The following is a 6134-nucleotide window of genomic DNA, read 5'->3' as shown; positions in this document are numbered from 1 at the left end:
CATTTGCTACCTTTTAGAACCAGCCTAGGATGGGCAGGGTTCAGTGGGGCCTCGGGACACCTGGAGCCAGAGACTCAACCACCACCGGGCTCTTCCCCTCCTCCTCTTGTCTCTGTTTCTCTCTGCACTTGGCCTTTATTCCCTTGTTCTCTCCTCAGGAGGCTGCCAGCAGTTCCCAGCCTTGAGGCAGGGGTTGAGTCACTAAGATTGGCAGTCCCCAGTGGAACTTGATGGAGAAGCTGCAGGAAAGGCAAAAAGAAGAGCAGTTTCCCCAAAGAAGGGAAGTACTGTTTCAAGAGAAAGGGAAAGTGCTGGACAGAAAAGCCAACAAATGGTCACCACTGTATTAGTTAGGAGTCATGTCAGCTATTCATGACAGAAGACTCCAAATAGCAGTGACTTAAATAAGATGGCAAAGGACTCTGAAACCCAAGCTCCTTCTAGCTGGTTGCTGTGCTATCTCTTAGTCCTAGATGATGGCTTGAGCTCCAGTCATTCTGCCCATATGGTCTAGGGAAGAGAAAGGAGAAAGACACAAAGAATAGCCCTGGAATTCCCTGGTAATCCAGTGTTTAAGACTCCGAGCTCTCACTGCGAGGGCCTGGATTCAATCCCTGGTTGGGGAACTAAGATTTCACAAGCTGCGCGGTGCGGCCAAAAATAAATAAATAGAAAAAAAAATAGAATGGCCCAACCTGCCGTCCTTGAAAGCCGCCTTCTGGAAGTCGTACATGCTTTAGCTTATATCGCTTATATTGCCAGAACTGAGTTATACAGCTATCCCTAACTGAAAGGGCTTCTGGGAAATGTCTTAATTCTGGACAGCCGTGTGCACAGCTAAGAATCAGAGGGGCTGTTACACACTAAGGAAGAAGGAAAGAATGGATGTTGGAGGACAGTGGATGTGCCATGACCCTAATCCACGAGGTGCTTTGAGGGGGCATTTCCCGCTAATGGGGACATAGTGCTATCAAGGTGGCCTGCTCCGTTTGTGGACAGCCCAAACATGCCCCTCTGTGACTTATACCTGCTGGTCCTTGCTCTGCCCTCTGACCCTTTTCTACACCATGGCGTTTAAATGGTTGGAAGACAACACTGGCACCCAAGTCTTTGGTCTGATCATCCTTAACTTCTATCTTTCTCTCATAAGTTCCAGACCTCAGCGCCCTGGTGTGCAGCTGGGGCTGGTCAGTATCCTCCTTAAAATGTGATGCTCTAAGCTGGGCCCAGTGTCCCAGATGCTGTATGACCAGTAGAGGATATAATTTGGGCTCTTGGCACCCCCATTGCAACACCCTACATCTGTTAAGGTCCCCAGATTGAGAGAGAATGTGCCTGGCCCAATGGGCTTGTTGTCCTCTAACCTCACGCTCATCCTGGTGCTAAAGAGCTCACACTCTGTAATCTGCTCCTCTTCCAGACTGACCCCAAAGCAGGACTTTACAAGCATCTACGCCAATTGCCATCTTGCTCTTGCGGGCCCTTCATTTAATATCTTGACTGTCAGCTGGTGGATCTGTTTTCCCTTCCGACTTCTGTGAACGTCAGGGGCCATGCCCTCTTCATCTTCCATGTCCCCCATGCAGCTGTTTATTTTTTGTCTTCCTTTGGGTAAGTTTATTTCCCTAAGTAAGGTGCAAGATCTCTCAGAGCAATGGAAACCCACACCCTGGATTCAGGGTATGTCACAGATTGGGTTCCTGAGAAGTAGACTCGGAGGCAGAGGTTAGCATGCAGTGGGTGTTCTAGGAGTGCTCCAGGATCGGAGTCTGCTAAAGGGAAGGAAGGGGGATCGGGAAGAGGGAGGGGTCAGGTTGCAGTGGGGCTCAGTGAGCTGCCCCAGCCTCTCACAGGGAGTTCTGATGCTAGGATGATTCTGCAGGGTTGACTCAAGCAGGGACAGGAGGGCCAGATCTTTATATCCACATGACAGTCAGCCATCGGATGTGGGCAGGTCACCCCCTCTTCAGCCAGGCAGTCTCCACAGGAGTTGGCAGCTCAGGCCTTTCTGCCTGCAGCACTCCCAGCAACTGGAAAAATAGGCCCTTTATTCCTGAAGTGGGGGTCTGAACAGTGCCTCATGGAGTCTGCCACAGAGTGGAAGACCTGGGGGCTCTAAGTTGCCACTAACCAGCTGGGTCAGCTGGGGCCAGTCCATTCACCTCACTGAGCCTCAGTTTCTCCTCTTGTACAAAATGATGTCTGGGGAGTCACCAGGTGCGATGGGCTGAGAGTGATCGGAGGTGGTAGGAGCTCTGTTCAAGCCTGATCTGAATCTGGAGGTGATCCTCAGGTCCTCCCGTAAATCCCTGACCTTATCTTTGTTGCTGTGGACATTATCAGAGGGTCAGGGAATCACTTGGGTCCCAGGCCCGGGATGGGCATCTAGGTGAGAAGGGGGCTACTTTAAGGACCAGCTGGCAGGGGCCCCTGGGGAGCTCTACTATTTGGAATGGTTTTCCTCAGAGTCCTGGAGAGGACTGGTGGGGGGGTGGGCAAAAGCCACACAGTGGTTGTCAGAGACTGAATGTTTGTGTGCCCCCCACCCCACATTTATATGTTGGAGCCCTAACCCCCAGTGTGATTGTATTAGGAGGATAGGCCTTTGGGAGCTGATTAGATTTAGATGAGTCCTGAGGGTGAAGCCCCAGTGATGGGATTAGTGGCCTTATAAGAAGAGGAGGAGACACCAGAGCTTCCTCCGTCTGCCTTGTGAGGCTACTGTGAGAACAGGACCATCTGCAACCAGGAAGTGGACCCTCACCAAGAACCAAATCTGTTGGCACCTGGATCTTGGACTGCCCAGCCTCCAGAACCGTGAGAACTAAATGTCTGGTTTTTAAGCCACACAGCAGTCTACAGTATTTTGCCACAGCAACCCACACTGAGTAGGACAGTGGTAGTGGCGGGGGGATGGCTGAGAAAGCCTGGGGAGTCACTGCTGATAGGAGAGTCGGGAGACCTGGGTCTCAGCGCTGGGTCCACTACTGACTGGCTATGGGACCTGGGGCATGTCCCTGGGCTTCTCTGGACTCCAGTGACCTCACTGGAGAGTGAAAGGTGGGGTGTGAGTCTCTGAGGTCATCTCTGACTTGATGGCTCCATCCCTCTAGAGCTGAAGTACATCCTTTGCACCTCCGTCCTGGGCTACGATGGGTGGGGGGAGAGGCTGGGAGCCAGGGGAGCTAAGCTTCCTCCTCTCTTCCTTCACGCTGGCCCTGCTGTCCCTACAGAAGCCACTGCAGGCCCCTCAGGAAGCCTGCCCTTGGGTGGAGGGGGGTGGAGTGAGGTTGGAAGGTGCTGTGGGCAGTGAGAAGACTGCAGGGCCAGGAAAGGGCAGTCACAGCATCCCCTCAGCACTGTCCTTCTGGGCTGGTGGCAGTCTCTGGGTGAGCTTTGGATCTGACAGTTTCTGGGTGAATTGATTAAAGTTAAGGATATTAATAATAAAAGAATGTAAACTAGATTTTCTCAGTGACACGGGTCTCATGACCACGTGGTGTGTGCTCTACGCACAGCTTGTGTGTGTGTGTGTGTGTGTGTGTGTGTGTGTTTGTGGGGAGGGGGGAATGTCTGTCATGTTTGGAAAAATGCCACCTTTTCCCTTTCTCAGTTTCCTTTTGACCCCTGAGAAGATTTTCGGTTGTATTTATCACCACAAGCTACCAAGCCTTGGAGCGTGAGAACCCAGGGGAGGAAATGGAGCCAGCCTCTCTGCTCAGTCCTGTGGGTGGTTGGAAGGTACCTGGGCACAGGGTGAGGGAGGAGGCCTTCTTTGCTCTCCCCTATCTAGCCCATCTGACCTTTCCCTCCTCTCTGAGAAGCTGCATGTGGGCTTGAGTGGAGGCCAGGGGACGGATGGGATGCTCTTAGGGGGGCATCTAGCTCAAGACTTCCAGGCCAGGTTGGTCCTGGGATCTCTGTGGGGACCATACCACAAGCCCAGCTGCCCCTGTCCCTGAAGGCCTGCGCATGTCACCTGCCTCAGGCCTCCAGGCTCCCAGATCTGAGGGTCTCTGACCAGTGGACTCACCCCTTGTTCTCACACCAGTCCTGGGAGGCAGGAAGGGGCAAGCAGAGGAAGTTCTTCTTTCTGGAATGACCTCCCAGCTCAAGAGAGGACTAGTGACTTGCCCAAAGTGACACAGCAAGTTAGAGAAAGAGTCCTAGTCAATCAAGTGACCCTACATCTAGAAATAGAGACATTGTGTCAATATTTGCTCTATCTTGCTGGGAGGGGGGAGGGGCTGGAAAAATTCTTTTTGGCTGGTCAGGTAGTCCTGTGGGGCAGCATATTCCTTGTGGTTGTTTCCATGGTCACCTAAGAAGTGCCTGCTTTGCCCTTCCCCCCCTCCCCCCCCAAATCTGCCCCAGGAGCTGGTGGAGGGAGGGAGCAGAATCCAGGAAGGAGGGAGGGAGAAGCCAGGATGGAGAAGGCAGAAAGGGAGGAAAGGGCTTGGGGACAGAGGGAGCTGGAGAATGAGCAAACAAACAATGTCCTGGAAAACAACTTGTTTCCCCTTTCCAGGCTCCCTGCCTGCCTGCCTTCCCCACTGGAGATGGTAATTTAGAATAACGAGTCATAATTTGATTACATTCTCTTCCAGTCTCAAAGGGTAAACAAGGATCTCCCGTGGAAGGAAGGGACACGCGGCTTAGGCTCTGGCACACTCCCTGGGGCCTAGACAGGGGTTCCCCCTCCTCCTGGGTACGCCTGAAACACGTATTTGAGTGGCTTCAACCCCCCCATTTTCTACCAGGGTTTACATTCTCCATCTGTCTCCTGTCCCCTTCTTCCCCTCGTCCTCTTGGCCCTCCCCAGTAATGTCCTCACCCTGAAGCCTGCATGCCGTGTAAATATTTAGACCCATCTATTATTTCCTGTTTATTAGCAATGTAAATGCTGAGTTCGTTCATTGTGCATCTGCCTCCCTGTACCATCTCAGAAGGAAAGGCCTGAAGGCAGGGCCTGTGTCCACCCTTCCCTGGGAACAGCCTTGCTCAGGCCTGTGGTCAGCTGTATCACCAATTCTGGCTGTGGTTTTACTTTCTCCACACTTAAAAAACTGTGGTAAAATATGCATAATATACAATTTATCATCCTAACCATTTAAAAAAAAATTTATTTGGCTGCTCCGGGTCTTAGTTGCGGCACACAAGATCTTCATTGCCATATGCGGGATCTAGTTCTCTGACCAGGGATCGAACCAGGGCCCCCTGCATTGGGAGCACGGAGTCTTAACCACTGGACCACCAGGGGAGTCCCCATTCTAACCATTTTTTAAGTGTACAGCTCAGCTGTGTAAAATACATTCGTAATGTGCAACTTTCACCACCATCCTTCCCAGAACTGTCTTCGTCTTGTAAAGCTGAAACTCTGTACCCATTAAGCACTAACTGCCCATTCCCCTCTCTCCCCAGCCCCTGGCAACCACCATTCTACTTTCTGTCTCTCTGATTTTGACTACGCCAAGTATCTCATGTAAGTGGAATCATACAACATTTGTCTTATTTCACTTAGTATAACATCCTCAAGGTGCGTCCGTATTGTAGCATATTGCAGAATTTTCTTCCTTTTTAAGGCTGAATGATATTCTGTTGTATGTATAGACCACATTTTGCTTAGCCATTCTATCGACGGACACTTGGGTTACTTCCATGTTTTAGCTCTTGTGAAAAATACTGCTTTGAGCATGGGTGTACAAATTAGCTTTTATTTTTTTTTATAATAAAAGTTACCTATTACTGATTGCTTACTATATGTGCTCAGAACCGTGTAGACCTAATCACTTAATTATCACAGGTACCTCCCAGGTGGCAAATATTCTGTACATGAGGCTCTGAGAAGCCAAGTAATTTGCCCAAGGCGAGGAAAGGGGAGTGAGAGGACCAGCATCTCTGTGTGCTCCAGCCATGACATTTTACTGCATCGTATTGATGATGGACTTGAAGAAGGAGGCCAGGGTATATTACCTGCCCTGCACCCCCCAGAAAGGGCAGACACTTTCCCTGACCCTCTGCTCAGTTTGAGAATCCATCCTCCTGTCCCTATGGTTCTGTCAGGCAGGGGTCTCCCCCCAGGCTGCACATTAGAATCACGTGTGGAGATTTAAAAGCAGACGACCCCCAGGGCC

Source organism: Eubalaena glacialis, chromosome 7 (assembly GCF_028564815.1).
Source record: "Eubalaena glacialis isolate mEubGla1 chromosome 7, mEubGla1.1.hap2.+ XY, whole genome shotgun sequence".
Lineage (NCBI taxonomy): Eukaryota > Metazoa > Chordata > Mammalia > Artiodactyla > Balaenidae > Eubalaena > Eubalaena glacialis.
This window is presented reverse-complemented; position numbering follows the sequence as displayed.